Raw genomic sequence first — 17,947 nt, 5'->3', positions numbered from 1 at the left:
GTGTCTCTGAGCTGTGAGGAGTATGACACCTCTGCTGGATGGACTCTGAGGAGAAAGACAAATGCAAGACAGAGGACTCAGTGTGGAGATGGGTGGGGAAAGCCAGCTGATTCTTCCTGTAAGATCACTTTGATGGTGCCTCATGACAGTGGAGTTTACTGGTGTGAGTCCAGAGAGGGTCCCATCAGTAACATGGTTAACCTGACAGTCACTGGTAAGCTGAGTGTGTGGAGTTAGTGTTGATGAAGCTGTGTGTAAATGGATGAAATGCTGTAGTTTGTCTCTGTGTTGAGGTGGATCAGTGATCCTGCAGAGTCCTGTCCTCCCTGTGATGGAGGGAGATGACGTCACTCTGCTCTGTAAAACAAAGACCACTCCCTCCAACCTCCCAGCTGCTTTCTATAAAGATGGCTCCCTCATCAGGAAGCAGCCTACAGGTCACATGACCATCCAGCATGTTTCCAGGTCTGATGAAGGCCTCTACAAGTGTGACATCAGCGGTCATGGAGAGTCTCCATCCAGCTGGATCACTGTCACAGGTGACACACTCACCTGTCTGTGTTTCTGCAGCTTTCAACATTCACAATGTGACGACAACTTAATGACTGTGTTTGCTTTATTTTAGGGGAACACACCACCACACCTCCACCTACATCCACACCTCCACCTACATCCACCTCTCCTCCTGGTTCCACCTCCATCACTCTTCCTCCATCACTCTCTCCTCCTGTTCTCTATGTGTTGTCATGTGTTGGATCAGTGTGTGTTGTGGTTCTACTGGTGTTACTGGTTCTGCTGGTGAGACGATGTGTTCACAGGAAACCTGAAGGTGAGACTTCCTGATTTTACATGTGTATAGATGTTCCATTCTGTATAGATGCATAGTTTTTAAATGGTTTTTATCCTGGATTTAAAGACCACCACTGAAACTGATGTGAAAAGGGAGATCATTCCAAAGCTTAGGTAATCAACAACATCAAGAACAGATTTACATAGTCCATGTCACGGCCGAGGCCGAACCCGACAACCAGACTCAAATGCAGATCATACTCAGAGGCAAGGATGAGTGTAATTAACAGAACTTTATTTTCTAGGGCCTGACAAATACTGTGAGCTATGAGAAATAACATGGGACTTCAATTATGGTGGTAAACAGGAGTGATGCTAAACTATGAGAAATAGTTGATTTACAAAAGCACCAGAGGATTGTGACGAGGGGATATGTACAGGGGCCGGAAACATGACCTGGAGGCTCTGAACTTTTGGCAGGTGGAGGAATGGCAAAGAAGGAGTGAGTGGTCAGAGTGAGCAGTTTTGGCCCGATTGAGTACTGTGACAGGAGGGCAAGCAGGTGAGTGAATCCGAGAGGTGCTGTGACACAAAGAGCTGCCAAGCACAAACCAGCTTCAGGATGAAAGCGTGTATTGCCAGGAGATGGAGGTAGCAGACAACAGGATAATGTGGTTAGCTGAAGACTTGACGAAGAGGAAGAGGACTGGTGAGCGCCGGTCTTAAGTACTGGCAGCTCAATTGGCAGCAGGTGTGGAGACATGCAGGAAAGCAGCGACTCTGCCCAGGGGTGGAACTGTGACTGAGTGGAAAAACCCAAGGACTCACCCAGACCATGACAGTCCAGATGAAAGAGTAATCCATCTGAGCTGGACAACTTAGAATGACTGGATACAAGTTGATCGAACAGTGTAGAAAAATGCTCTGCTGTATTTGAGCCGAAGCCTCAACAGCGTTGGACAGGTGCAACCTGTTTAAGAGCAGCACCAAGAGCAACAAGGAGCAAACCAGGTGCTTTTTAATGTCCCAAAGACATTTTATAAATCCAGAGGAGCGAGTGTCTGGAGGTCAGGCAGGCTCCATCCCTTGCTGTTTTCAAAACTCGTTTAAAAACATCTCTTCTCCTTGGGTTTTAACCTAATTTGGGTCGTGATCTGTGTTAAACATTTTACCCTTTGTATATTATATTTTGTACAGCACTTTGGTAAGCTATAATGTTGTTTTTGAAGGGCTTTAGAAATATAGTGAAAGTGATATATAAAATGGGCACATGGTCAGAGAATGTAGCATCCTCGACATGTAAGTTACAGACAGATAACCCATTCTTGAGTGCCACCCTTAACAGATTAAATAAAATGAAAAGAGTTTATGAAGTCCATGAAGTCCTTAGCCAGGGGGCTTCCCTGGGCAACAGATGTGAATATTAAAATCACAGAGTAGCAGGATCTGGTCATATTGTGATGCACTGTCAGCGAGAATGTCAGAGAACTGAGATAAAAAAAAAATCATTATTATATTTAGGAGGCAGTTAAACCACTGCATACAGCAGCGAGTGGCCCAGTTCACACAAACAAAGTTCAAAGATGGTGTAGCATCTTCTTGAGGATAGCTGCTTAAAGGCGAAGTGTGCTTTAAAAACAACAGCTAACCACAAACAGAAGATCTTGGAGCGCTAAAATAAACAAAGCCAGCTGGCAGTAGTTAAGAAAAGGTGCTTAACTCACCAGGTGAAGTCCAGGTTTCTGTCAGACAGAGGAAATCCAATGCATGGAAAGAAAAGACATTTTCATTTGCCACTGATCTGATATTTATTAAACCCAACCTGAGGGGAGCTGGGTCGGTCCCCTGCAGCAACAACCTGAGCCACAGGTCGAATGTTGGATAAAGTCGCTCCCTACCAACGCAAATGGTGAAGAGGCAGGGATTGAAGAGGGCTCCTCTTGATAGAGCCAACAAAGGGAACCAACCAGGAGTCCGCAGGGTCCACGTCATGGCACCAGGATTCATGGAAAAGATTGATGAATGAAGTGAAGATTGTTGGGAAGGTAAGAAATCCAGAGTCTCAGCTTAGCGAGGTGACCTCCACAGGTACCTCGTTTCCTGCGTCGCTTGCGCATAGATGGTGGCGGTGGTATGGGAATCCAGCACAATGGTATTGCTTCCAGATGAGGAGGCAGAGAATCTTGGCTACATTTACCAAGCAGAGCTAAAACTTTGGGCCATGAACCTTTTTTCAGTATCTGGCAATCGCAAGACAGTGTGGAACTGAGATGCTGTACAACGTTGGCTAAAAACAATAAAATGAGACAAATAAGAGAGAGCAGTAGATGGCGTGCCAACCACAGGTGCCATTTTGAATCACACCAATAACAACAATTATTACAATACATTAAAATGTAGGAATGTTGACAAAATGTTTTTTTTTTCCTTGAGTAAATTTCCAGTGACAATTTTTACAGTAATTGATCTTAAATTTGGTTCATTTCAGCAGAAGAAAACATGACATACTGCAACATCAAAACATCACACTGTCGAAAACATCCAATCAAGCAATGCAGAGGTAATGTTCATTCTTTTTGGGTTTTTCTTTTCTTTTTTCATGGTCTAGTTCTTGTTGTTTTGAGATCAGATCTGTCAGAAGAGAAGGGTTATTTTAGAAAATTGGAACACTGTTGGAAAGGGGTGGTTTTTGCAACCAAAAGTGAATAATTTGTATTTAGAAAAGCTTTGTTTTAAGCTAAATACATTGATATTATGTGGTCAGACACAGATGGCTGCTAACTAACCACCAAAACTGGAGCTCAGACTTTGTGAATAGTCTGGTAGTACAGTTAACTACACACCAGCCATATTATTGGCCAGAATAGAAATTGCATTAAAAAAGCTCAGACGGTACAGTAGTCCAGTGGTCCACTACGGGGGATTCCCATTAGGTAGCAGACAGCTCACAGCTACAGCCTACTGCCTGTGTCATCAGCAACCTGTCTGTCAAAGAGGCCACCGCCCAGTTAATGCAAACTGTAAGAATTTTGAAAAGTTTGCATACATTTTACTACTAAACACTGAAAAAAACAAAACAAAAAACAAAAACCTAAAGACATAAAATGTATAACTGCTGAGTTGTTAGAAGAATTGCTTCCTTTGGCAAAAGTCTTTCTGACTTGGTTTAAGTTTGATGCTGATTGTGATTACGGTTGATATATATATATAATGGATGAGGACATTATGGAGTATGCGAGTGAAAAAAATGTGTGATGTAACAAGAATTGTTTTAGTTTACATTTATCCTTTCATTTCCATTGATGCATACTTTTTTTTATTTGCTTCCTTGTCCAAAATGTAACACCTTGATTATTTTAATCAGATATGATATGAGTTTGTCTTTAAAGTTTGCTGTTGCGTGTTATCCGTTACCATTTCTGTACAGGACTGTGTGTTTGTGGTCTGTGGTTAACTGAAGCTAACAGCTCTGCAGTCGTCCAGCATCCTGTTTCTGATAGAAAGAAAACACTTCAGCTGCAGGTGTTTCAACACAGGGGGGTTAAAAAGACAGACAAGTTAATAATGACTCTCATGAATACGCTCATTAATTCATTTACTCTGGTATTATTCACAGTTTACCTTTGGGTGCCCTTGTTCCTTCATATTAATGTGACACCAATATTTTGAATTCAGCTTATGTCTGTGTCTATTTTCAAAATTCTGAAATGTTTGAAACGTTTATATTTTTTTAGTATCCTGACATGCTGACTCAATACACTAATCCTGATGATGAACAGTCATGTTTCCAGTGTTTTCAATTACTTTTTGTATCCAAATTGTTTCTTGTCTAAATATTTCTGCAGTAGCATTAATATATATCCTCTGCTATGAGTTGTTCTGCCTGCACTGATGTCTTCTGTGTGTCCTTTATTGTGCAGGGAGTGATCCAGCTGCTGTTTACTCAAACTGGTGAGAGCACTTATGAAGAAATCATGGTGAAAGAAAGCCAAAATAAAGGTAAGTCTGCTAGTGATTGTTTTCATCATGGTTCATGTCTACAGAGTGGCCTTACACTGTAATGATTTCCACGTTTATCTAACACGCGATAGAGTCTCAGTTTGATTCTGGGAGGAGACACAAATCCAGAGCTCCAAGTCATTATCTCTCAAAAAACATTAGACACAAGAACAACACTAAATTATTCTTTTTTGACAAATTGTCAGGCAATCTATGGATTCCAGATAATCACAGGGAGCCTTCCCAATGCCTGACAGATAAAGAATTCCACAGATAATTAAGGCAGCTAAACTTCATTTCCAGGAATAGTTGTTTTCCCCATGTGAGCTGGTCATTTAGCAGTTCTATCAAAAAAACACAGGCTGAGAAAGAGGCAGAAATCTTCCACTCTACTTTACTGATCAACCAACCAACATATATGTGTAACAACTTTAACATTTTCAACTTTTTATTTATTGATTGACTCAGTTGGCTTCTATCGAAATGTAAATGAGCCCAAGTCCTAATCACACTCTAGATCTTGTGCTGACTTTTGCTGATTTCATGAAACCCCTTTTTGGTCTTCATAGCTTAAAAATTGGACAATAATGGACTACACAACTCTGCTGATAAGTCATCTCTATCCAATCAGTTTGACTACATTTAGCTGGACTTAAGCAGACAGTAGGTCTCTGAACACCTCATTCAGCTGCTTCTGTCCTGTGTCACATCATCAGTAACAAACACTTTGTTTGTTTGACACTTTGAGTCAATTGTCCCATTTTGTTTGGTCTGTTTGAAAAGAGGGTGTCACATGTTAAGGAGCTGAAACTCCTAAACCTTTCAGCCATTATTTTTATTTATTTAATCATTTTTCTTGTTATTTCTTTTTTTTTGTACAGCATGTATTCAAGATCAGGTTCAACTGTTACATGATAAACATATATGAAAATATATTTATATTGAAGAATATCAATATAGCATTGGTTGGTCCAAATGTGCAGTTTACTTTGGTCAATTTTGACTAATAATCTAGACCATGGTATAGGCTGACCTTGTATGGCCCAGATGTCAGGTGTGGTATGACTTTTAGAAGTGCTGTAACTAAGCAGTTAGTCTGAAAGCAGGTCAGGTGTATCTTCTAAATCTACTTTTGGCAGCAGGATGTAACCAGGATGAATTTGTTGTGAATGTGAGGCGTATAATGAGACATATGAACAGACTAAAAGTCTTTAACTGTGTGTTCAGGGTGAAAAACTGTCCCTTTAATACAATGAATCATTTTGACTTCTGCATGTAAAACCACAGCAGCAGCTTCCTGCTGTTGATTCTAGTGAACCATAGGCTGAAAACACTTTCATACTGTGTTGCTGCTTGGCTAAAAATAGCGTTGTGAGAACACACTTGCTTTGGCCTCTGTGGGGAGGGGTGCCAGTTTGCATTAACAAAAGATGGCAGCTATGTGGTCGCGCAGTTTTACTCACACAAACACCCCCAGTTTGTTGTAGTCTGTTGTTGTTTCTCAGCAGGTGTTTAAAAGTGGTAAAAACTGTGAAGAGAATAATTGTTCCTGTTTCCTGTTTTTATTTTTTATTTTCATTAAAATACGTAACCAACAGCTTGGAAAATAGATTATACATTTGTATCATACTAATTATATTATGATAAATGGCCTGTATTTATATAGCGCTTTACTAGTCCCTAAGGACCCCAAAGCGCTTTACATATCCAGTCATCCACCCATTCACACACACATTCACACACTGATATTATCAATCAGTTTTCCATTCATATTTAGAATTTTATGGCAGGGTCATATGAGAAGTGCGGAAGTGAGAGGCTTGTGAAATGGGATGCTTCGTCGCACTGTTCAGGTAGCCTAGCAACCATGATACTAACCGCGAGACACGTTACATACAGCATTGTTTGACAGAAATGAAGGAGAAAAATGTTTTGTTGGTCATTCATTTTTGTCATGACATCACTTTGATTAGTTGAGTATCTGAGGCTGAGACCACGGGACTGTAAAACATGATTGTTGGGCTTCATTTCTGTGCTGAACAGTCGTTTAAGATTAGTTAGTAAATAACAATCAGTTAATGTTGTTCATGAGACCAAAGTCATCTCACTGTGATAATGTAAATATAATATGGACAATATTATAGTATTGTCAGATTATTATGATATATATATATATATATATATATATATATATATATATATATATATATATATATATATATATATATATATATATATATATATATATATATATATATTAGGGGTGCAACGATACACAAAATTCACGGTTCGATATTTTTTCGATACAAAAAAATGTTCATGCCTTTTTAATTTGTCATTTATTAAAATTATAAATATATATTTTAACTCAAAAGTACAGTACAGAACTGCACCCAGATCCAGGTGGGTCTGGGTGCAGTTCCCCCCTCCAGGGGCAAGGGTACCTAGACCCGGTTTGTAGAGTACGCTTGGGGAGTGTGATCGTGTGTACAGCGTCTCTTTATGTCTGTCTCCACGTTGGTTGAGTGTGGAGTAAGTGCACATGAGAGCATGAGGGTGGGAATGAATGTTTGTGTCTGTGTGTGCCTGTATGTCTGTGTCTATATGTCAGGTTGGGTATCAGACGCCACCTCTCTGGGGACACCTCAGGCCCTCCAAGGTTTGGAGGCCTATCTCCACCCACCACCACTTCCCCTGCCGGTGGCGGACTCCCTCAGGTGTCGGTGCGTTGGTGGTTCTTTGTGTCTGGGGGTGGGCGTCCAGGTACACACCTTGGCGGCCGCTTATCGGGTCCTGGAGCCTGGGGCTCGCTCGGGCCCCTTCGGAGGTGGGGTGCCCCCGGCCTCTCGGCCTGGGGCTCGGTCACTCAGGCACAGCTGGCTGCCGGCGGAGCTCATGGGCGCGTCACTGCAACTCCCCCTGGCTTCTGCTCCGCGGCTGCTGAGTGAACCCTCATCTGGGACTCTCCTCAACTCTTACTGGAACAGTGGCGCGGCTGCCCCTCTGTTGGTCTTCCATGGTCTCTTGTGTTCTGGGGGCCTCTGGATGTCTGGAGTTTTGATCTCCTCCATACCCGCTTCACACCCTGGAGGATGGGGCTGTGGCCCCCCCCACACTCCCTTGCAGATCGTTACATGGAGAAACCTTTGGAATACAAGCGCGCTGATCCACACAGGTATGCACACGGGTGTTCACTGCTCGTAGACCCAAATTACACCTTTCTTGGCTACTACTTCGAAGCACATCTGTCCTGCGTGCTGCACAACAACATTGAATATTTAGTATTTACTGCTGTTTACACTTAGCTAGATTAATGCGATGGTGTTGTGTTTAGTATGTTGCTTTGTTTTTTTTGCTTGTTTTCTATTTTTCTCTCAACAGGTGATCCAGGAGATTTTTATTTTTTTTCTCCCCCCCTTTCTCACTGTCCCTCTCCCCTTCTGTTTTTCCTTTCCGTCCTCTTTCTTTCTCCCTTTCCTATCCCTCACTCATGTCTGTCCCATCTGTAACATCTGAAAATAAAATATAATAAATAATAAAAACAAAGATCGACCAAATGGACCAATACGGCAATGCCACGAAGATCCATTTGGCAAAGTAAATCCATTGGGTATCCTTGTTGGTCTTCAGACAACAATCCTGATGGCTAAAGAACCAAATGGGACAGGCAAAAAAAAAAAAAAAAAAAAAAAAAAGACTGCTGGGGTTGGGGGAAGGCTCTCATGCATTAACGCAGACATAAGCATGTCTACAGTACACTCAAGAGTCCCACCTCCTTGCGTGTTACACCCACGGGAGGCATCATCACTCTCAGAAGGAAACAGGCCAGTAAGTGAGCAGTCTTTCCTTCACTCACACCCCCGCCTCCTTTCCCCCAAAACAGAAAACACACTTATCTATGCTGGGGCCACCTGCCAGCGCCAGCTTGTCCTTTGTGTAGATATCTGTATAAGCCTGCGATTCTGTTACCCTGCTCCCCAGAGGGTTCAGGCTCTGCTGCAGCCAAGCTCCCCTGTGGCTGGATGCTTGAACAGTAAGACACTCGCGCAGGTCAATCACAGGTGGAAGTACACCACTTGTTATCTGTGCGTTTAGAGCTTAAATCCCTGAACACGTTCAGGCCAGCTCATCTTGCACTAGCTCATTGCCGAAGTCAACTTCTCAACAAAGACTGGATCAGATGTTGTGCACGAAGTGTGAAAACATGTTTGTGGTTTAAATTGAAGTATCATCTCCCTCTTTGCTTTCTCTTACATTTAAACATCCTTATATTTTGTAGGCATTCAACATCTGGTTTGGGATGTGGGTCAGGGTCATGGGGTGTGCTGCAGCGGCGCGTTAATCAACTCGCTTTAATTATTATTTGAATTAAGGTATCATACAATGTAATTAATCCTCCTAAAAAATGGTAGAACTTGAATCCATTAAATTCTCTTTCCCAAAATTGCTAGTGATCATGCATTAAGGTTATGTAAGCTAAGCTAGCAAGGTTAAATGCTTCATATCAAAGCAAATATAAAAATAAAAAACAGCAGCGGTGAGACTGAGTCTGAAGTTTACGCCTGCTCTTTTTGAAACACTGCTGTTTCAGAGGCCTGAACTTAGCTCCATCAGTGAACCTGAACTCATTTAACTTTGGTAACTGTTACCTAACGGTATATTTGAGAAGCTGGAGAGAAAATGTTGGCCGAATGGGTAGAGCAGCTTGGCATTAAGCAGAAACATGACATTTCTCTGCCAGTATTCTGTGTATCTGAGTTAAGTTACACACTTGAGGTCTATATGCCTAAAATAATATGTTTTGGGATCTGAGTCATGCAAAAAAAGAAAAAGAAAAAAATGTGCCAGGCATGCTGGGATCTTGCTAGTGGTTATGTGCTGCTGGGCTATTCTGTGATGTTGCGGTTAATTGTGTTAACACGGTTGTTCCAGCGACTGTAAACGAACATACTCATACAGTAGTATAGATACACAGATGGAGGCAAACATGATCTTAGGTTTAATCCTCCAGACCAACTGTCAAATGTAATTGTAGGAAAGTATTTGGAGGACGGCTCTTTTTCCTTACATCAATTGAAATTATATAATCATAGGTCTCCAGCAGGAGTATATACGTAAGAAGTTTAATGACTTTTGCATGTCTGAATTAAGGAGCTCTCAGCCTCAGAGGTCTGAATTGGAATTACAGCCCATCTGCTGAACAGGGCAGCAGGGATAGAGATGATTGCACCCTGGGATCATCCATTAGTGCTGTCATCTGGAATTCACAGTGGGACCACAGTGCAGTGAACTGCTATGCCTGGACCAGTTCATTTAGCAGCACACAGCATTTACAGCAGCAGCAGTCTATCAGCAGGTCAGATGTTGCTCTGAGCAGCACAGCCCCAACTTTCTGATGAGGCATCTGTTACTTTTCTGATTGAAGCACTTTACTTCTCCTCCCAGCACTGATTTCACTGCAGCTTTTTCTGTCCCTTTTGGTTGTTCCTTGTGGTCATCATCGCTTAGCACTATTTCTGTAATTTCTTATAATTACATTAATTATAATAACAGTGGCTCAGGAGGTCTTCCGCTAATTGGAGGGTCAGTGATTCAGTCCTCTGCTGTAATGCACTTTAAGTGGTCAATAAGACTTGAAAAAGTCAGTCCATTTACCAGGAGATCATATCTGTTTCATTTAAAATGAGTCCGTTGTAATGACGACCCACTTAGACAGACACCTGAAGGCAGGAGAGAACACAGTGGAGATTTTATATTTAGCAAATATATTTCAACTCCAAATTACTCCTTAAAAACAAGTGTTTGCTCGCTTGCTCTCAATAACACTTTAAGATGACATGGCACTGTCTGTAAATCTTTTGCTCATGTCATTTTTGTCCCTGTTTAAAATTTTAATACCTTCCTATAAACACAGTGAGAGTGAAAATAAAGTTATTAAAATGACAGTTTTATGTCAATATATCATACATGGCATATCTGTCAATAGATTTAAATCTTGTATATTTGATCATAAAATTGAAATGAGAGTGCCACATCTAAGGGATTGGACACCATGGCGTCTGCCTTTGACTGCCACCCAGCCCACAAAGCATCAGAACACCAAGCCTCCTCCTGCAGGTGATGGCCCCACAGGAACAAATCAAGCCTGTGGTACATGATAGCGGATCGTATCAGGAGTTTGGTTATTCAGGATTGGCTTATTGTAGAGTTGCTGCTCTCCCACATCAGAGGGAGCCAGTTAACATGGTTCAGGGATCTAACTACAGTGCCCACTGGAAGCCTCCTAAGCAAAGGTGCTTAACATACGCACATCTTATCTTGGACACTATGGAGACAGAGATAGATGGATGTTAGTGGTGTGGATGTCAAAACACAGCATGATAGAATATTATCACAATACTTCATGCATGATACAATATTAGTGCAATTTGTAATTTTGTAATATGCTGATTATCATAATAACAAGTGCAAACTGCAAATTATGTGCTCAAAGTGAAACTTTGTCGATATATGTTTTATATCTGTAATATCTGTAAGATGAATTTATCTCACTTCAGTTATTATTTTTGCTGCAAAAAGAGATCGTCTGAGTCTGCCGGCTGACAGCCTACAATTAAATGGGGTCAATTAACTATGATAAACTGTTGAAAATCATATCATATCTGTTGCTGTCTACACGAACAGAAATGTATATCATATGTATAGTCATATTCGTTGTGTTCCCACTAGTGCTTTCAGGTTAATCTCGTTGAAATGACCTTAACGCCACAACACGGCAAATCTCCGTTAACGAGCTACCGTCGATCGCCCCGTGCATGGGGCTAGATGGCCAACACGTTAACGAGCTAACTGCGCTAACACACTAGTTCCCACCCATGTAATTGAGCATTGCATGGCACATCCAACATACTGTTTTACTTTAGTCCATGACTCGCTTACCTTCAGGGTCATAACTGTTAGATATTTTAGTATTATGGGAGCATGTACTGGGTACTTGTTTTTATGATATTAGACAAGAAGATTCTGTGACTCAACAAGGCTCTTTATGTTAACCGTCATTTTCTCTTGCTTTGTCAACTCAAGATTTTATGGTGTGAAAGTAGATACTAAGGTTGGAGGGAAAACACCAACAAATCACTCTTTTACTTATCACTCCCTTGCAGAAGATGTTTATGTGAAGACCATCTGGGTTGTGTCAGAACTCACGGATGTAGGAGACCTCTGTATAAGATTTATAGGCCTTGAGAGTGCATCTTACTGCAATTGTAGAACAAAGGATTCTAACTGTCTAGTGTTGAACGGACCTGTCAAAGGTGTGTTGAGATACGATTGTAGAAGGCCTCTTTCAGAGTGGGGGGGACCTTCCTTATATGGTTCTAACTTGAAACTTGTTGACACACGAACTTTCTGCCTATAAATACCGCTGCACAGAAGAATAAAACTTTGAGTTGATTTTGGGAAAGCAACCTGAACAGTCTCTGTATCATTTTGTTCTCCTAACTGCTCCCGACGTCGTAACTAACCCGCTGACGGCATGTCGCGGCCTTTTACGTTCCAAACACCAAAAAAGTCCAAAAAAAGGCCGTGGGTGGCAACGGGAGGTTTGTTTTAGAACGCACTTCTGACTCCATTGTTTAAAAATCATATGTGGTTTATTTCGTGCAAAATTATAAACAAAAATCAACCAAATAACTTCTTTAAACTTAAAATTAAACGAAAGCTAATTTAATTTGCTTTAACAACTTCAAAAGTGGTCAAAAAATCATTTTCTAACCCTCCCGTCTTCCCATCTGACATTTGGCAAACAAAAAACGAAAACCTCTTTACCACTCCCATCCAGGGTGCTCTTAATCTCTTGATTAATGGGAGGGTCCATAAGCTAATAAACCAATCACTTTCCAAAAGCTTCTCCAATAAAATTAATTACAAATTTACATAACAAAACCAGGTCAGAATATTCTTACACCTTTAAAGAAAAAACAAAAATGAATACAAATTGCATTTTATAAACATTCAACAAAAATGGCCACAACACGGCATATCTGAGTGTTACTTGAGAATATATTGCTGAGTGTTACTTAAGAATAATTTTGAATCTTATAGGGTAAAGACGAAACTCTGGTTATAGACGCCCACGCCTCGGGGAAACCCGATCCACGGACCAGACCCGGGACGGAGTTTCTTGCAATATGTCACATGAAAACCAAAATAATTCCAAACGCCAGATCTGAATGAGGGTGGGGGAGGTCCATGTTGCAAGGAGAGCTTAACTTCTGTCTCGCTAGCTTGCCCTGCGCTCTTCCTTCTGACGATGCTGTCTGTGTTGAGCGCTCAGTGGATCTGCGCTCGACAGTGCAGCCTAGGCGGAGTAGTCGAACGCAGATTCACTGAGCGCTCATCGGGTGGCTGTAGCTCAGGTGGCAGAGCAGGTCAGTCACTAACCAGAAGGTCGGTGGTTCGATCCCAGGCTGCCTCCTGGCTGCATGCCAAATATCCTTGGGCAAGATACTAACCCCGTGTTTGCCTACTGGTGGTGGTCAGAGGGCCCGGTGGCGCCAGTGTCCGGCAGCCTCGCCTCTGTCAGTGCGCCCCAGGGCAGCTGTGGCTACAATGTAGCTTGCCGTCACCAGTGTGTGTGTGAATGGGTGAATGACTGAATGTAGTGTAAAGCGCTTTGGGGTCCTTAGGGACTGAGTAAAGCGCTATACAAATGCAGGCCATTTACCATCGTCAGAAGGAAAGTTGATAAAATAAATTACAAATTTTGTATTGTTCGATACATATGCGTACCGAACCGAAAGCACTGTATCGAACGGTTCAATATCGATATGAATATCGTTGCACCCCTAATATATATATATATATATATATATATATATATATATATATATATATATATATATATATATATATAACCTCTTTGGCCGCTCCTTTCTGCTGTATTTTGCGGCAAAATTATCCACACCCACCACCGCGCTATGAATTGTGGGATATATGGGACCACCTGTCAGACCATCCGACAGGTAAAAGGAGCCATCCTCAAAACAGAAAAATCCCACTACTTTGGAGGAGTTGTCACTGCTATTGGATACTTTGCTGGAACACAGTAAAGCTGTGGGTCGTGGGAATGAAAGGAGTTGTCACTGCTATAATGCCATAATGTTTTATCTAGGGGTCTAGATTTATGCCTGTAGTGCACTGCTGTGTAAATAATTAGCATTTACTGAATATGTACTGACTGAGTCCCACTGTTCAAAAGTTGAATAAACAAACAAACTAATTTTTGCCTCTTTTTTAAAACTTAAAACCATTTTATAGAACATCACATCAGTTACAGTGTAGAATCATGTCATTTATAGTTTACAAATGACAAAATGTTTACACAAAATCATGAGTGTTTACATGATATCACCCACTACTAACATTACTTTATTTACTCTATCTTTTGAAAAAATACAGCAATTTTAACAGCACAAGACTTTAGAATATGTAACAGGAGCAGGTTTCATTCTTCCCTGGTTTTATTATCACACTGTTCAACAAACGCAGCAAACCTTCACCATCTTATCCAGAAGGGTCACCTCTTCACCCTCACATGGAAGAAGTAATCTGATTGGCATGGTGGTTTGTTTGAAGCAGGTCCCTTGTGTAGTGCTGGAACCCAGTCCCGATGTTTCATCCATTTCATAGGCTGGTTTGCTGCAATAATGCCAAATTATTAGCAACTCTATAAATAGAAGGTAGTTCTGCAAAATCACTCAGTAGGATGTTTGTTCTAATTTGCTATGAGCTCAGAGCGCATCGAAAATAAAACTAATAGGCTATAAAGAGTGATATGAACATATTTAGAACTTACCGGAATGAAAATGTCTGGAGCACCAACAGATATTTGGAGATGGAAGAGAGCTGCACGTCAGCTCGTCTCACAGCTGCTCTCCAGGCTAGACGCCTGAGTTTGGTAACATCGATACACGAGCTGCCTCATGTTGCTTCCAGGTTGGGAAAGAATGAAAAGATAAACAATTTTCAAGATTATTCTCTTGCCCACACAGCAAATACAAACCATGGCTGTTGTGTGTGCCTTCGCTCCCTTTTCACTTGCGCTAGACCCCCAAAATGGCGGATCGGGCCAAAATGCTTTCCACGCCCACCCCCGTGACATCGCGCTCCAAAGCCCTATTGGGACACCACCACTGTGTTTCATTCAGTCTGTGTCGCGTCGTCTGTGTTCCACGCCCTATGTCATGTCAGGTTTCAAGTCTCTGTGCAGGTCATGACTCATGATGCTTATTCTTATATTTCATAGTTCCTTCATGTTCTGGCACAGTCTTGTTCATGGTCTCACTGTTCTTCCCAGTTTAGGTTCCTGTTTAGTTGTTGTCCCTGTTCAGCTCTTGTTTAGTTTAGTTCATGTACTCCAGCCTCAAATAAAGGCTCTCTTTTCTTTAAAGTTAATTTTGTCTGCTCATCTGTGTCCGCACCTGGGTCCTCCAAACACTCGACCACACGGTCAGCCACTGCGGACCGTGACAGTCTGACTCTTGTAACATAATTGGTTTTGTGGGTTCCAGGTTTTATTTTATGTATTTATTTATTTAGTTTTATTTCAATAAGCAGCTAAAGTGTAGGCAGTGCAGGAAGTAAAGTATTTTATATCTGAGCTCGTTCCCAGTAAAGTCTGAACTGGGACTGCACGTGATGCAGAGTGGTGGACATTTGAGGTTTTATTTAACTACACAGCTTGTAATCATGTTTTCTGTTGTTTGAACTGTGTGTGTTTGTGTTCAGACTTTAAACCAGAGCCAGACGTCGTCTACTCTTCACTGAAGTAGCCCACCAGTCCAACCACTGATGTCCAGCTGCTGGTCTCTAACTGGTTACCCAGCACCTCAGACAAGGAGACAACCACAAGTTCAAAAGATTACTCAGATTTTTTTCCACTTATTTAAACTCATATGCTTCAAAAATCACATAAGTTTAACTGGAATTATTTTAGTACTTAAAATAAACAATGATAATAAAGTCACTCTATGAGTTTGGCACTTTGTTCTGTTTCCCATACTAGTGATTTTGTTTCACTATAGGATTAATAAACCTTTGTTCACACTTTTTCTTCTCATGTGGTTCTTTTGTTTTTGACAAAATATAAAGGATAACCATTTTAATAAAGTCAAAACCAGAAATTTTAAAACCAGAAAATAATTTTATTTTGTACAGTTTCCTCCTTTTAAAGAAGCAGCTGTGTGTGTATAAATATGGAGGCTCAATGCTGTCTGTGTAAAATAAAGGAAAGCAAATAATAAAAATACAGAATCATTCTTACACTTAATGTGAAATTAGCCAGAGGGATAAAATTATTTACTTCATGACTCTGGCCCTAAACCAAGCAGTTATCAGCCCTCATATGAGTCCTGCATATAGTTGTCATTTAGATTCAGTGGATTAACTGATTCGCTTTTATTAAAGCTTCACTTTACTATTTACAGATAAACATCATGTGGAGTTAGTGTAAATCATTTGAAACACATCATATCAAATGAATTCAATCAGTTTTATCATCTGAAGAACCAGAAGCTCTCAAACTTTATCTGAAACAATATCAAGAAGAAAATCACCTCAGTCACAAAGAGGAAATGTACTCAGTTACTCTCCTGTACTCTAATTACAGTCATGTGATTTCCAGGAAGTGCTGCAGAAGCTGCAGGTGCTCTCTCTCCCTGCAGACTATTTGCTGCTGCTCATCTTTTCCGTTTTTTTCTCTGTTTGTGTTTCTGCTGCTTCTTTGTCCTCACTGTAAACAGTTGTACTGAGAGACTCCTGCACTGATGTTTCATAGGAAAGTCCAAACAGCCTCACTGGCTCTCTGTCTCGTTCATCACAGTTCTAAACACATATTTAAGTGAATATAATCTTCACCCTCAGTTAAAATGACTTTTATTAAGAACAGCACATCCTCAGTATTACTATAAAATAATTATTGATGTTCTGATGATCCATGTTAGTATTTAAAGTCACACTTCTCTCTCTAGTGGCCATATATAAACCACGTGTGAGGATAGGGTCCATTCTCCTCTACTTGTCCTTAACAGGGTCCTAGTGGACAACAGATCAGCAGGACTAACACAGAGAGACAGATTTCCATGTGCACTTAAACTTATGGGCAATTTAAAATCACCAATTAACCCAAATAACTGTTTTGGACTGTGGGAGACAGTCAGACCTGACCCATGCAAACACAGGGTGAACACTCCACACAGAAAGGCCCCAGTGAGATGGTGGAATCGATCCCAAAAGCCACTGTGTTGCCCTGGGAGGATGGTGTTCATGTAAAATTAGAATCATAGTGTCCCAGTCAGTCATCAGTGTGTCTCTGCACAGCTGTAATTAAAATGTTTTCCATACGTCATCCATCTGTGCTTGGTGCCAAGGCTGAGATAAACGAGGAGTTTTCTCATAAAGAGGAAGAAACAGTACTCCAAGAACAGACAAAGCCCAGCAGAAACCTTGAAGAGGAGCCTCGTCTGCCCCCACCCCGGAAGAGCTTCAGAAAGGAGAGACATCTGAGGCAAGAAGAGGGGTCCCCATTTGCCTCCAACTCTCTCAACAACACCAACGACCAGGACCAGGGACCACGATCTTCCCCAGTCCCCCAAACCCCTGACAGGCCATCACCCTCCTCCCCCTCCCTTTCTCCCCCCTCCCTTTCTCCTCCCTTTCTCCCTCCTCCCCACACCTGAAATTCACTGAGGAGATGATGGAGCAGGACAATGCTGGGCTCAGATCTACCTCCCGGCCCAATCCCTTTTTGTCCCCCATAAACCCCCCACCAGAGCAGCCAAAGGTTCGCCATCGAGCCCCACCCTCAACAGAGCAATCGAAGTTACATTGCCCAGGGTAACACCACCTGGGTCTGGGTGCAATTCCCCCCTCCAGGGGCAAGGGTACCTAGACCCGGTTTGTAGAGTACGCTTGGGGAGTGTGATTGTGTGTACAGCGTCTCTTTATGTCTGTCTCCACGTTGGTTGAGTGTGGAGTGAGTGCATATGAGAGCATGAGGGTGGGAATGGATGTTTGTGTCTGTGGGTGCCTGTATGTCTGTGTCTATATGTCAGGTTGGGTATCAGACGCCACCTCTCTGGGGACACCTCAGGCCCTCCAA

At 41.7% G+C, this 17,947-nt stretch overlaps 1 long non-coding RNA gene across 2 annotated transcripts; it reads left to right on the top strand.

Annotated features, from left to right (window-relative positions):
* The first annotated feature begins 629 nt into the window (after positions 1-629).
* LOC146713090 (uncharacterized) lies at positions 630-15,888 on the top strand. 2 transcript variants are annotated; one of them, XR_014919132.1, is made up of 4 exons: positions 630-829; positions 3,281-3,349; positions 4,710-4,788; positions 15,577-15,888. It is a non-coding gene; the product is annotated as an uncharacterized LOC146713090 (long non-coding RNA). The 2 variants fall into 2 exon arrangements; XR_014919131.1 differs by lacking the exon at positions 630-829 and having other exon boundaries at positions 3,233-3,349.
* The last annotated feature ends 2,059 nt before the right edge of the window (positions 15,889-17,947 follow it).

Source organism: Copadichromis virginalis, linkage group LG3 (assembly GCF_057382275.1).
Source record: "Copadichromis virginalis isolate Kocher_CV1m ecotype Utaka linkage group LG3, C_Virginalis_male_GT1.1, whole genome shotgun sequence".
In the NCBI taxonomy this organism is placed as follows: domain Eukaryota; kingdom Metazoa; phylum Chordata; class Actinopteri; order Cichliformes; family Cichlidae; genus Copadichromis; species Copadichromis virginalis.
The sequence above is the reverse complement of the archived record's forward strand: the minus strand, read 5'-3'. Positions and strand labels throughout refer to the sequence as shown.